This window comes from Vulpes lagopus, chromosome 11, assembly GCF_018345385.1.
Source record: "Vulpes lagopus strain Blue_001 chromosome 11, ASM1834538v1, whole genome shotgun sequence".
NCBI lineage: Eukaryota > Metazoa > Chordata > Mammalia > Carnivora > Canidae > Vulpes > Vulpes lagopus.
In genome coordinates this window covers 56,817,358-56,832,466 of record NC_054834.1, presented here as the reverse complement: position 1 = coordinate 56,832,466, position 15,109 = coordinate 56,817,358, and the positions used below count along the sequence as shown (strand labels likewise).

At 47.3% G+C, this 15,109-nt stretch overlaps 1 protein-coding gene across 11 annotated transcripts in view; it reads right to left on the bottom strand.

Moving 5' to 3' along the window:
* The window catches only part of SLC1A2 (solute carrier family 1 member 2), a 152,158-nt gene that overhangs the window by 63,656 nt on the left and 73,393 nt on the right, over positions 1–15,109 (bottom strand). Inside the window, exon 1 of one of the 11 annotated variants that reach the window (XM_041773754.1) lies at positions 7,575–7,715. The exons of the other annotated variants lie outside the window; for them this stretch is intronic. The gene's annotated coding sequence lies outside the window, so the exon portion shown is untranslated. Of the gene's footprint in view, positions 1–7,574; positions 7,716–15,109 lie in introns of those variants that run through there. 11 annotated transcript variants of the gene reach the window in all.

The following is a 15,109-nucleotide window of genomic DNA, read 5'->3' as shown; positions in this document are numbered from 1 at the left end:
CTTTGGCCCAGGGCGCGATCCTGGAGACCCGGGATCGAATCCCACATCGGGCTTCCGGTGCATGGAGCCTGCTTCTCCCTCTGCCTGTGTCTCTGCCTCTCTCTCTCTCTGTATGACTATCATAAATAAATAATAATAAAAAAAAATTTAAAGGCTATGGTCTGAAAAACAAACCCAGGAGGGCTGACACCAGAGTTGTATCTTTAATAATAGATTTAATCCAAATGTCTACATCCGCCACAGTCCGTGAACCCTGGGAGAGCAGGGCTGTGATCTTTCACAGCTGGCTCCAAGTGCTTGATGAACGTTTGCTCGAAGAAATTAGGAATTAGAAAGCAACTACAAAGGGCACTTTGCTTTCTCCTGGGAACGGGGCCCTTTTATGGACAGACTGGCAGCAACCCGCTTCAGCAAGTCTCCTTCCAGTCTTGCCTTGATTCCACAGAGTCCTAGGGGACACACAGGACAGGCCCCATGCTGTTCTAGGGGCTAAAGATATCACAATAAACAAAGCAGGCAACCTTGCTGTCATAGAGCGCATGTGTTAGTGGAAGAACAAATAAATGAACACATTTCAAGTGGAGCTACATTCAGGCAGGAGGAGGAGGACGTGTGGGGAGGGGATGTATGTTGTGCATCAGGTGGCCAGGGAAGGCTTCCGTGACCAGGGGACATTAGAACAAACACCTACAGGGAAGGAGGGGTCTCCCAAGTTAATTACGCAACTCGCCCAGAGCTTAACACATAAACAGAACATCTACACTTGGGAAGCCTATCTATCCAGACTAGAGCCCGAAGCTCCCACCAGAGGCAACTCCGGGCGTCTACACACTGGGTTTTAGCACAGGCACTGACTCAAATGAAGGCCAAGCCAGTAACGCTGTGGCCTGTTACCATCGTGAGCATGACCAGGGCTTCAGCCATCCCAGCTCCCGGCAAGAGGAATGGAAAGCAGGGCGAGGTGAGCTGGACCCCAGAGAAAGGCTGCTGACAACAGCCTGCACATGTGCCTCCCTGGCAATGATCAGAAAGGGCAAGACCCGACGTGGGCAGGCTCACTGGATAAACACAGTAAACTATTGCAACGTGGGCCTCTATCTTCCCAATCCTCCCTTCCTTCAACCTCTGGTGGCACACACAGAACCAAGCACTAAGGAGCTTAAAAGCCCAGCTGTGCCTTGGTGAGCCCAAATCGGATCCAGCCCGGTGCCATCCCCACCTGGCTGAACTTGGGTGCCTTCTGGATGGAAGAGTTTAGCAAGACAGTCCCTTAACGTTGGACATTTCTGAAAACCGGCTCTGCTGGATCGCTCCCCATGGCCCCGCCAAGTAAGGCCATGTGACGGGACAGCTGGTTGGATCACAGAAAATTTGAAGAATGAGCCTGTAATTTCCTTCAGCCTGAACTTCACTGAATTAAAGCACAAGGCTGTGAATTTTGCCATCGCTGCCCTGCTCATTCTCACGCAAATCCACCAGAAGGGTCTCAACAGCAAGCCCAGCTCACCGTGCCAGGCTTCCTCTGTGGCTCGAAAGGGAACATGGAATGGGGCTGGAGCTGTTTTCAACTATTCTCAGAACCTGCTTTGCATTAGCGTGCGACTTCCCTTGCTGCCAAGAGCCTCTAAGAATAGGCTCATTAGATGTGGGGTCGGATTCAGATTTCCTGCCTGCACACACTTCCATGTCGCCTTATCTGGCACCACATTCTTTCTTCCTCCTCCACTGGCTCAATGGGTGGCTCCAGTTCCCCAGGGCACCTAAAGCAACTGATGTGTTTTGGCCCGGAGGATGTGAGAGCTCCAAAAGCCATCACTATACAGCCCCCTGCTGCCCAGGGCCAAGGACCTGAGGAGAGAAGGCCCAGGAAGTGCCCCAATGGGGGGATACTAGGTCAGACCCTCAAAAAAACACAGCCTGTGGAGGGGCTTTCTCCAGGGCTTTCACCAGGTGGCTGGTGTGTTTGGAAAACAATGCTGGAAATGCCAGTGTTATCAGCTCTGAGCCTGGAGCACCACAAAGCGGTGATCACAGCTGTGACTGCCCCACATCTGGGATTTCCCCAGCTCCTAAAGAATACCACCTTTGCTGTCAAAGGGACTGGATTTCCAAGGCAGTGGGCATTTCCAGCCTGCCAGTCCTTCCACCCTCACTAGGTCCTATAAGACCTGGTTGAGGGGCACCTGGGGGGCTCAATGGTTGAGCATCTGCCTTGGACTCAGCTCATGATGCTGGGGTCCTGGGATCAACTCATGCATCTGGCTCCCCCCACAGGGAGCCTGCTTCTCCCTCTGCCTCTCTCTCTGGGTCTCTCATGAATGAATAAATAAATCTTAAAAAAAAAAAAAAAAGACTGGGGTTGAACGGTGTCAAGGATGCTCACTGAGCAAGAAGTCAGACTCCCTATCTGACAGCCACTGAGTCCTCAAAGACCCCATGAATGAAACCTAACGGTTTATAATCTCCAAATCTGCCTCAGTCCCTACTTCTGTTCATCTTTGGGCTGCTGTGTCCACTTCTGAGATCACAAAAACGCTTTCTAGAAAGGTCCCGCTGGTGAACCACTCTAGACTTACAGACGATATTCCTTTTCTACGGCCTTTTCCTGGACATCCAAAGATCTGGCTAAAGAGCATGGTTTATAGTTTACCCAAATCCTGACAGGATTAGACCTGAGGACAAAATGAAACAGGAAGTCAGGAGGCCTGGGTTCTAATTCCAGGCCTGCTGCTACCTGGTTGCGTTAGAAATAGCACAAGGATAAAACATAATTAAAGCTACTTGCCCACCATCAACAGAGAGGGGATAAAGTCGTATGGAATGATGAACACAAACTCTACGGAAGATACCAATAAAGTTTAGGAATCATTTTTGACCTTTTTTTTTTTTTTTTTTTTGTCCCAGGCTCTTAATCTGTAAAATAAGAGGGTTGAACTAGAAATTCATTAATGTTCTAAGATTCTGTGATTCTCTGGGGGGGGGGGGGAGGGAGAGGCTCTTAACTACCCTCGGTAGCCTCCTTTTTAGTCACTCGGGACTGAATAAGCTTAGCGTTTACCATGAGATGAATCATTTCATCAACCATGAGGGGACAGCCCAATTGCTACATATCAGTCCCAACAGGGAGAGGCAGACATGTGACTTAGAGACAGGAGACCAACCAACAGTGAAAATGGTCACCATTTCTTCATGTCCTTACCTCCATGTTTCACTTTCCAAAAGCATGTTTTTGTAGCACTGCTAATGCTGAGTTAGGGTTCAAATTCACTACCACAGTTGAGACACAGGCATCTTCTTAATCCCCCACGCACCCTCACCCAGTTCTCAATCTAGGTTTCTAAGATGAGCAGCTCAATGCCACAGGAACAGAGTCAAACAGGTGGACCAGCATTGGGACCAGCCAATTGCCAAATTCATCCCTAACTCCTTGAGGGACCGCCCTTATCATTCAGAGTCAACTCACGTGGAATCGGAGATTCATCCACTCACAGAAACATTCAAGAGGAAAAACTGCAGGAAAGAAGTCTTCATATCATTTCCCAAACCAATGGGCCCCCACTGGATAATGCCGTGAGTGGCAAACACAGAGCTCACTGGGACTTTTGAGTGTCCTCACACATGGAGCCAGGAAGAAGTTACGGGAGACAGTATTCTGAAGAGATTAATAAAAACAACATTCATTTTCCCCAGGAACAGAAGTTAAAGCACCAGCCACCAACTGATTCGCAGCTGCCAAAAGGTTCCTTGGTGGAATACAATTACATAATTACACGGCCATGGGGGTCTTGGTTGAAATCTCCTTTCCCTGCCATGCCTGGGATAAGGCACTGATTTCTTGGATCACAGCACCCAACTCACTGGGGTAGCATAGAGCTTCAACGAGATAATACTTAGGAAAGCACTGCAGAGTATGTAACATGTAATCGATACCCAATATTAGTTTCCTTTTTTTGTCTTCAATGCCTACAATGGTGCAAAATGATCATTAAGACCATTTCTTTATAGTTGAGTTTTAGTGAGTTGAGTTTTGGCAACAAAGGATACTTGTGCTTTTTACTAAAAGGAAGTCCCAGAAGAGCCAGAGTGGGTGGGGACCTGGAAAGTTTCTACGCTGTAGGCAACTCTGCTGTGGAATGACTGGATAACCTCTCAAAGAACATTAGGAATATAGTCTTAAATAAAAAAAAAACTCTGGATTTTTGTGATATCCTCCTAAGGTTAGGAATTTAGGCCAGCCTCAACACAACAGATTTGCCCATTTCCGGAAAGGCTCACCACCCAAAACAGAAATAAGACACACCAAGGAACAGGGACCCTCCCAGCCTGGGTAGAGAGACTGGGGTGGGGTGTTTAATCATCTCAAATTGGGAACCTCTTCTAAAAATAAAGATTATGCCATGGCCCAGGAGGACACTGGCCAGCCCTGTCTCCAGAGCCCTGTTACTCCCGAAGTAACTGCTACCCACCTCTGTTTCATCGAACAACATGAAAACCCATTAGGCCACATCACACAACTAACTCCAGTAAACGGGGAAATTCGTGCGGCGTGCATTTCGGGTTTGCAGTCACAGGGAACTAGGCCCTCATTCCAATCTGCCTTGAAGCAAAAGGTTTCCTCAGGCTGAAATGTCCTCCCCACCCTCCCCTCCCACCCAGCCTTCTTAGACTAACTTCTCTTTCTTCTTCAAGACTCAATTCGGGTATGACTTCCCTCGGGAAGTCTTTGTTGACTTTCAGATGCTCCTCCTGCAGCTTACCTGTGCTTACCTGTACTTACCTAGCTGACCTGTGCTGGCCTGTGCTGCCCTTTCTTGAGGTATCTATCACAATTATTTGCCACCCCCCCCCCACACACACACACACAATGAGGGCACAGGCTTGTCTTACTTGACTCAGTCTTCCTCACACCCAGCATGGTTTCCTGGTATATAGTCAATGCTCAATTTTTGCATGTTGAATGAATGAATAGGCAACAAGATAAAAAGCACATCTAGTTGCAGGGAACACCTGCATTAGGATAACCCATAGGTAGCAGGAAGGGGCAGGGTGACACCGGGTAGAGCTGGCCCTTCCCTACTGGCAGCTTTGATGCAGCTGCCCTGCCCAAAGTGTGGCAGGCCCCAGCGCTCCCAGCACCCTGGGGGGAAGACGAAGCCATGAACCAATCTGGGCTCAGATAATGAGGCCTTCAGGGGAAACTGGTGAGGACACAGGAAGGCGCCTTAGGATCCAACTGCCGAAATCAACAGCTCTAAATCTGGACCTTCCAAAATGCCCTTCTACCAAAGAGCCAAAGAGCTTCTTCCCTTTGCCAGAAGGATTCTTCTGGAAGCACTCTTCATTAACAGAGCTCTGGATCTGGCCCTCAGGCACGGGAAGTTCTCCTTCTAGCCCCTGAAGCTTCCAGGCTGAGCCCTCCTAGCCTGCCAGGCAGGGGAGCAGCTGGGATGTTGACTAAGTGGCTTAATTAGTCACAGTGCCTTCAGGCCCCAGGCAGAAGCCAGGCACGGCAAGCAGTGGCTGGAACTTTCTGGGCAGTTTGGTCACAACTTAACAACTGTTTTTCATCAGTGTGGTCCTTTCCCTTCTTGAGCCGAATAGTCTATGTACCTTTTCTCTCCTTCTAGACCATGCAACCAACCTTGCAATTGCAGTGTCAATGCCAAACAAGAAGACAAGTGATCACCATGACCCTGTAAATAGTGAGATTTCCTGGGGCTGGCCCTGGAAACGCCACACCATTCTTTTGTGGGGAGATGTTTCAGGACTCCCTTAAGCTTCTCTGGAGGGCTTCAAAGGTGCCCATTCGGGCTCCCAGATGCCTGAAATTCCTGCTTGAGAGTCCTGTCCTTTGCATCTCAGTTTGAAGACAAAAGGCCATGGAAAAGGCAACCCTTTCCCCGACAACCCAGCATGAAGGAGCATCTCAGATCTCTCCCTAAAAACAGGATTTGCTAAGGGGAACCTTGCAAATCTGACATGAGTCCTGGCCAGAACCACACCCAGAAGCCAAGTGAAAGGAGAGGGGCTCAGAACATCAGACATAAACTTTGCCAAGTACATGCTACTGCCCAGGGTCAGTTCTGAAGTCAACTGTGTTTAAAACTCTGTGGCCTCACCAGGGTTTCTGGAATACTAATAATTTCCCTTTTCTTTTTTCTTTTTGTTTTTAATCTGGATGCTAGTTTCACATGTGTGTTCAATTTGAGAAATTTATTCAAGCTGGTCACTTAAGATGTGTGTGTTCTGTATGTGCGTTAGACTTCAATAAAAAGCTTAAAATAAACGGGCAAAAATAAATAAATAAAAATTAAAAAATTAAATAAAATAAATGGGCAAGCTAAATTATGTTGTTGGTCCCCAAATGGCTGATTCCCATAGTGGTGGCTTTGCCAACAAAAGCACAGGTGGTAATTTTGCCCCAAAAACACCTTATACATGGGAGACATGTGAAAGTCTCCTTCAGACGAGACGAAAACAAAACAAAACAAAACAAACAAACAAACAGTGGGATTTGGGGTGGCTTGGGTTATAGAAAGTGTCTCACTGGCCCACAAAGATGTCTGTGGTCTTTATCTTCCTTCTGCTTTCCCATGCCCAGAGCTGCAAAGGTCCTCAACATATCACCTTCCCTTCTCTTCCATAAGGAGGCTCCCTCCAGGCTCTTCTCCTTGTGTTCATCTTTTAAATTATAAACAATAACCAACTGTCCATCAGTTCAATTTATTAAGAAGTCAGTTAATAATATGTTCATAAGTTAACAAGGGCTGATGTCACAAAATGTCATATCCTTCACGTTATTTTGTCTTCAAGGCATCCCTGGGAGGGGATGAATGATCCCACCTTAGGAATGGACATCCTGCAACTTGCCAGAGCTCACAAAACTTAGAAGCGACAAAGCCAGGGTTCGAACAGGTGGTTGAGCAGCCAGGATTAAATCTGTGCTGCCATCTGCCTTTGAGTCCTTGGGGCTCTTCTCTGGGCACATCCTTTCTAGGAGTATTTGCAGAGTGACAGGCACCTTCAAACTTCCAAATCCACCAAGGCACACTCAGAAAAAGAAAGCAGAGAGAGTAGCATGGTGGCAGGTGAGGAAAGGGTGAAAGGAGCTCCAGGAAGCCATTACCTGGTTGCCTACCTGAGACAATGCAAGCTCCTGGCCTCAGAGGTACCCCACAGGTACCTATTAACTCCTCCCCTTGGACATCCAGTGTGCACAGGCGCTAACCTGTTCCCGGGGTCTCGGGCAGCACTTGCTGATGTGAAATGACCCTGGGCCCCTCACCAGGAAGGACTCCCCCCACTCAGAAGGACTCAGCTGGTAACCAGTAATAAGCATACAAATTCTGAGGGCCATAATGACTTCAAGTAACGTTTGTGCAAAGCTTACTTTTCTAAGTATTTTATACATAGGAACACAAGGTAAATACTATATAAATGCAGCCAGTCCTGAACCCGGAAAGCCAGGTCAGCTCTCTCCAGTCCTAGAAAAATTACTCTTTATACTTGGTAATCTTGTGCTTAGCAATAAACATTGACACTGAGCATGCAGGCAAAAGAGTGATTTTGCTTACAGGGGAGCAGGGGAAGAAGGCAAATGTCCAGTCCAAATCAGAGCCTGGTGTACGAGCTACGCCGCCGTCCTCACAGAATCCTAGAATTCTGGGACTGGCGAGGCTTCCAGTCCACCATCAACCTCAGGACCAATGACTATCTGGTCCAGAGGCCGCAAATCTGTCTCTGAATCACCTGTAAAAAACACAGATCTCCAAAATTTTATGTCCACACGTGGATGTTTATGGCAGCTTTATAATTATGAAGTTATGAAATTGCCAAAACTTGGAGGCAACCGAGATGTCTTGCAGTAGGTGAGTGGATCGATAAACTCTGGTACCTCCAGACAATGGAATATTATTCAGACCTAACAATAAAATTTTTTTTAAGAAAAGGGCTACCAAGCCATGAAAAGACATGGAAGAAACTTAGATGCACATAACTAAGTGAAAGAAGCTAACCCAAAAAGACTACATAATATACATAGAACATTCTGAAAAAGGCAAAACTACGGAGTTAGTAAGAGGACTAGTGCTTGCTGGGGATTGGGCAAGGGAGGGGGGAACAGGTGAAGTACAAGGATTTTTAGAGCAGCTATACTGTGCATGATTCTCTAGTAGGGGATACACATTAAACATTTGTCCAAACCCACAGAACGTTCAAGGCCAAGAATGAACCCTATGTCAACTATGGACCCAGGGGAGTAACGATGAGCCCATGTAGGTTCCTCGGGTGTAACAAATGAACCTCCCTAGTGGGGGCTGTTGATGGTCGGGAGGTCCTGCAGGTGTCTGAGGACACAGCACGGGGTGCGTAGGAAATCCCTGTACTTGCTGCTCAATTTTGCTATGAATCTAAAGCTGCTTCCAGAAAATAAAAGCTACCAGGCCAAAAAAATCCAACAGATCTCGAAACCCCATCTCTGAAAATCCCAAATGAGCATGTCTGGGCGGGGTCACAGATCTCTGAGCTTTTTAAAAAGCACCCAGGTGACTTCGTTGCAGTCCACGTCTGTGCCAGTGTCTGGTCAGGGACCTGGTACATCACCCGCCTCACCGTCCTGTCACCACACAGCTTGGGCGACCACAAAGCTCCTCCCTCAGGACAGACCTAGATCTGTTCCCCTGCAGGTTAGACGACCATCGGGCAACGTACTAGCTGCTTCACGTGCACTATTTCATTCATTCCTCCCAACACTCTCGCAAGGCAGATACTACTATTATTCCTTCTTAGTGGAGGAAAACACTGGAGATCAGAAGTGAAGCCATCTACCCAATGGCTGGTGAGGGGCTGAGCTGGGGTTGGAAGCCAGCTCTCCCGGAGCAAAAGGCGCACTTTCTTCACCATAACATGACCCTCAACAACACGCGAAGCCTGCCTCCCTCTCCATCCACCAACCTTGCAGGCCCATGAAGGCGGCTCTTCTCTCTGCTCAGGGTTTTCTGGTCCTCAAGCTCCTCCCCGTCCAGGTTGCAGCACCCGAACCACTTACATCCCCTGAGGATGCGCCTTCAGGACTGGGCACAGCCCTCCAGGTGGGGTCTGGCCACATCCCTGCTCCCCTGGGCGAGTCGAGGCAGGCTTTCCAGCCCTCTGCTTGGGGCACTTCAGAACCGGCCAGAGCCCAGGCTTTATCCCACTTCTGAAGGAGCACTGGGAATAAATAGGGACCATCGACTGACATTTTAGTGTGTGCCCACAGTAGGCATAATAACGGCCCCCACCGACCGCAAAATGTCCATGTCCTAATCCCCAGAACCTGTGATGAGGTGAGTGACACAGCCAAAAGGAATTAAGGCTGCCAACCTTGAGGTGGAGAGTTTATCTTGGATTACCCAGGTGGGCTCAGTGTAACCACGAAGGTCTGCACGTGGACGGGAGGCAGGACAGGCAGGAAGTGGAGAGACAGCAGCATGAGCAAGACTCGGCCCTGGCCCCACACTGCTGGCTTTGCAGAGAGAGGAAGGGGCCATGAGCCAAGGGATATGTGGGTGGCTTCTAGAAGCTGGCAAAGGCGAGGAAAGACATTCTTCCTTAGAGCCTCCAGTAAAGAACTCAGCCCCGTGAGACCCACTGTGGACTTCGGGCCTCCAGAAGTGTAAGAACTGTATTGTTTCAAAACACTCAACTGGTGGTAGTTTGTTATAGCAACGATAGAAAACTAACGTGGTCCCTGACCTCAGGCTAAGGGTTTCCTACATTGTCTCATTCCACGTTTACAATAAACGCAAGAGGCAAGACACGGAGACCCTCTTAGTACCCACTCCGCACCTTCTAGCGCTCCCTCCAGAGAGGCAGTGTGCTCAGCCTCTCTGGTGAGATGCAGGCGAGCCCCCTGACACCGCCTTTCCCCCCTTCTTCCAGCACAGAGGAGGTGCTAGACCCAGACTGAAGCCAGAGTTTTCTCTCCTTAGCTAGCCCCTAGCTGCTCAACGCCGAAGGTGGGCCCACGCCACGACTCTGATGGCACCTGTCACTCCAGGAGGCATCTCAGGACCCCCCCCCCCCAACCCCGGGGAAGCAGGGAGCTGGGAGCAGGAGCATGGATTTGGGTCTCTTCTTACTTCATTCATTCTAATAAGCCACTAACGACCTTTGTGGCTCCTTATCAGCTAAATAGTCAGTCCCCGCTGACCCCACCAGTCATCTCCGCTCCCCGAGCCCAGTCACTCCTACACTGACTTTACAGTGAAATCAATGGAGCCATCAGGTCACCAGCTGGGAAATCATCTTTAAGAGAAAACTGTGCATTTCTTACACTGACCACTCACAGAGACAGTCGCTTCGCTGTGCCCAACGTGGACATGGACATGGCATAGCCCACGGGCCAACTACATCCTCTTTGGTTACCCACTTCCCAGTTTTTAATAGACAGATGCAGTGCTTGGTGTTTGGGGAGTGTAGTGCATCTCACATGAGAACCTGAAATCTTAATGGACTCTTTGATGTTGCTCCTTTTTTTTTTTCTTTTTTTTTTTAAAGAGAGAGAGGGTGTGTGTGAGCCAGAGGAGGGGCAGAGGGAGAGGGAATCCCCACTGAGCACAGAGCCTGATGTGGGCCTCAGTCTCAGGACCCTGAGATCATGACCTGAGTCAAAATCAAGAGCCAGACACGTAACCATCTGAGCCACCCAAGTGCCCCAGATGTTGCTTCTTTGAATAATCCTTTCCTAAGCCCCAGCTTACTTTTCATGCCTCTACGATGCTGCATTTCACATTTCATCACAACCATGTTGTTTCCTTAATGCCTTCCCCAGTAGATGTTAGATCCTATGTAGGAAAGGCCTGTCTCTTCCCCTGGACCCAATACAGATTAGATGCTCAATATGCATCTGGAGGTACTAGGGGGACCCAATTCTACAGAGCTGGGAAATGCCCTTGGCAGGAAGTGGCAAGAGTCCTCCCAAGTCAGACACTGGGTAAGAGATTCCCCCTATGGGTATGGATTCGGAGAGGAGCCAAATGAAGCACAAGGAAAGGGTGCATGAAACTCCTTAGTCTGGGGTCTCCCAAAGCTCAAATTGACATCCAGCGACCTTGCCAAAAGTAACCGCAGCTTCAAGTTACTACAAGTGGACACAACTGAACTTTTTATGCACTTCCTGAAGTCATTCCAGCCCCACCTCCCCTCGACACCCCAGGAAGTGGTCTGGTATGTTTGCTGTGAACATCAACACCACTTCATTCCCTGGCAGCTGAGGTGAGTGCCCTTCATCCAGGTGCTTGGGAAGAATAGTTCAATCTTGCTCAACTTGTAAACTCTTTAATTTATTTCAGAGCAGGGTTTTTTCCTGAGTGAGTGACTTATCTAGCTGGCCCTTAAATCATGACATCAAAGCAAAATCATGCCCTGTCTTCACTTGAATCTGCTATATCACGGTATGCACAATGCCAGGCACTTATACGTATTCAGTAAAAACTGGTAGTAAAAACTGGTAGGTCGAATTAAGTGCTAGGACAGAACATAGGCCTAGGGGCTGGATAAGATCTGTAGTGTTCCCTGAAATGAGTTCCCTGGATCTCAGCACATCCTAGGGCCTTGAGTTAATACAGAAGTGGCAGGCTCTTCCACTGTAGGCAATCTTGCCTCCTTCCTCTACCCACCCTCTCCCCATCTGCCCTGAGGCCGCATTCAGCTCACACTCAGCCCTTTGTGCCTTACTTGGGAACAGATCCAACCCCACAATCCGGTCCTGAGAAATCATTATTACACAGGATAGGGAGAAGAGGAAGAGGGTTTACATCACACACCGAGCAGCACACACATAATAAAACTTCATTGTAATCATCTTTCTCTCTCTCTTTTTAAGATATTACTTATTTATTTAAGAGAGAGAGAGACAGAGAGAAAGAGAAGCAGACTCCCTGCTGAGCAAGAAGCCTGATGCAGGGTTCGATCCCAGGACCCAGAGATCACGACCTAAGCCAAAGGCAGTGTGGGCCTTGACCCCAGAACCCAGAGATCATGACCTGAGCCAAAAACAGTGCACTTAACCAAGGTACCCCATGTAGGCATCTTTCTTCTTCCTCCTCATACTCCCCAACATGTCTCTCCTCTTTCTCTTTCCTTCATTTTTCCCTCTCAACTTCCTTAGACCTATCAGCAAAACACAGCCTGATGGGCTATCCAACTGTTGCTGCTCACACGTGCTCCCAGAGTGGGTCTCGGTCACCATCCCTCCCCACTTATCAAGCATTCACACAATGTCTCTTACTTACCCGTAAGAAACTATGACCTTGTCCCAGACCATCACACCCAAAATAATGGAGAGAAGTCACTGAATCTATTCCTCCCCTTTACATAAGGATTCTTTTTCTTCATAGATAAGCTTAATAAGTAGTAACTTCAACAATGCCAATGATAACAAGTTGGGTATTAATTCTAAAACCTCTTTCAATTGGCAGCAATAAATGCCAGTAAATTGTGACTTGTTTAAAATTTCAGCTGAACGTCAATGTTCTTTGTTTTAACCTTGTACTGAAAACTGTTAGCAGTGCTTACCTGCTTTCTTTTTTTTTATAAATTTATTTTTATTGGTGTTCAATTTGCCAACATATAGAGTAACACCCAGTGCTCATCCCATCAAGTGCCCCCCTCAGTGCCCGCCACCCAGTCACCCCCACCCCCCGCCCTCCTCCCCTTCCACCACCCCTAGTTCGTTTCCCAGAGTTAGGAGTCTTCATGTTCTGTCTCCCTTTCTGATATTTCCCATTCATTTGCTTACCTGCTTTCTTAAATAGCATCTAAGGCACATGATAAAACCTGAACAACAATGTCAAGCTTTTCCACTTGTAGAGTGTTGCAATAAATGCCATATGAAATTTTGGGGGTGTTAGTCCACACAACCATTTCTTCCCCCTCAACTTCATTTTTTACCCCACCAGGTCTCCCTGTGGGTCTATGTAAGTGCTTATAAACTCCAGGGTAACACAAGATTATTGTTGTCTTTATGGTGGTTGCTTTTTCATTTGAATCATTTCACAACATTTAAAAGCTAGATTTCCAGCTAGAAATCCAGATTTCTCCCTTCTCTTAAAGTGCTGGAAGATCTAGATACCCTGGAACCTAGATTTCTGAGTGGCAACAATCAGCTAGAACTGAGAAGTGATTCTCCTTTAGACAGACATGGGTTTTCCTATTGGCCACAGTCCCCATCAATCCTTATTGCTTCCCTAACACCAAGGCCAAGCATCAAATACCATTTGTCATTGTGCTTGCACTGCTATTTTTCTGAAAGAAGCATTAAGAGGCAAGTGAACTGCTCCTTAATTTCACATACTTTCCTGGCTCCTATTGAGTTAGCAACCCCTGTTCTATTTGACTTCATCATTGTAGAGATGAGAGCCTTCCCTGTGCACTTAGATTAAATCTGCAAACAGGAATGAGTATTTTTGGGGGGGAGAGGGGGGCAGGCTACAAAGTAGGTACAGGGTGGTTCAGCAGAGTGAATCATGTTATTACTAAGGATGTCACATAATTTTCAACTTTGAGGCAAATTTCCCAGGGGACAAGGGTGAAAGTATGAAGCCAATGACCTGCAATCTCACCTTTTCTGAGCACAGGCAGAGGCAATACCTGGGAAATAATCAGGACTGGCTAGTGGATTACAGAGGGTGGGACCAGCTTTCATCGTCTTCTCAGCAGACTTCCTTATTATCAGTGGCTCCAGGATCATAACTCTCTAGAGTAATGACTTAGCATGTGTTAAAATGCTGAGAGTGACTTCAGTCTGTTTTTTACAAGTCTAGAGTGGGGAGGTGGGGTATGGAGATTTGGTCATTGGGATGCCAGCCCGTACAGTCAGAAAGACAGCAACTATTTGTAGTATCTCTGATGGACATTTTATATCACTTGAGAAGTGACTGTTAGTCATTTTACAGATTAGGAAGCAAAATTAAGTAAGTTGCCTGTTATCAAACAGGAAAGGGCAGAGGTAGGAATCCCATCCTGGTCTATGTCTATTAAAAATCTAATCCTTTCTCACGACAACATGGTGACTGCAAGAACCTGGAACCTCATGAGAATGACATTCTTAGATGTTCCTTAGCTATATCATCATGGACCTGACCTTGAATTGTCCCAGGGAAAGTGTGTGTTTATGTGTAGGTGTGTACAGATTGAAAGGGCTGATGCTTTTCATTGTTTTATTTTGCCATTTAAGAAAAAGATTTATTTATTTATTTATAAGAAAGAGAGAGGGAATGCAAGCAGTCAGAGGGGCAGAGGGAGAGACAGCATCTCAAGCATCTCCCTGCTGAGCTTGGAGCCTGATGCAGGGCTTGTCCCAGGTCCCCAAGATCATGTCCTGAACCAAAATCAAGAGCTGGACACCCAACTGACTGAGCCACCCAGGCGCCCTATTTTGCCATTCTTGAGTAAACTTGTCATTCACCTGTCTCCCAACATATCCAACCTCAACCTCATAGCTCATAATTCTGCAAAAATATCTGTATTTCTATATCTGTATCTATAAAATTTAGTTATTGAAAGCTATGTTCCCTAAGGATGTTGAACACATATGTGGCTTCCGGCCAAATTCTTTCTAATGTCAGCCTTAGCAACAGAAGTTGCAAAATGACGGGAGGCAACATGATGAAGTCACTGGGAACTAATGAGCCGAGGTCCCAGAGCTCCTACGGCCCACAGTCACTCCTCACCACTTGTTCTCAGATGACATTGATGATTCTGATCCAGATCAGGCCATTTGGTCTCATTCCATGGCTAAAGAGAATGTTCAGCAAAGGATTTCTAATTTGAGATTTTCCTCTGAATGATGTGAGGCCTCATTTTTCAGAGAAGGAAAGACTGTCTGTCATGAGTTAGCATGAGGCTCCTTTCAACGATGCCTCATCGTTGGTACAGTCCCAGACTTACCCCATAGAAGATGATGGAAAAGGTTTCTTGGTTCCCTAGTTCCTTTGAAGCTGACCAGAGAGGCAACTTCCTTAATTTTATGCTATTAATTATCTCCTATCACCCAGTGGGCTTGGTTATCAGTAACAGTACTAATTATAGTACTATCTTTAGGCAGCATACCAGCTCTGGGGTAAGTGAC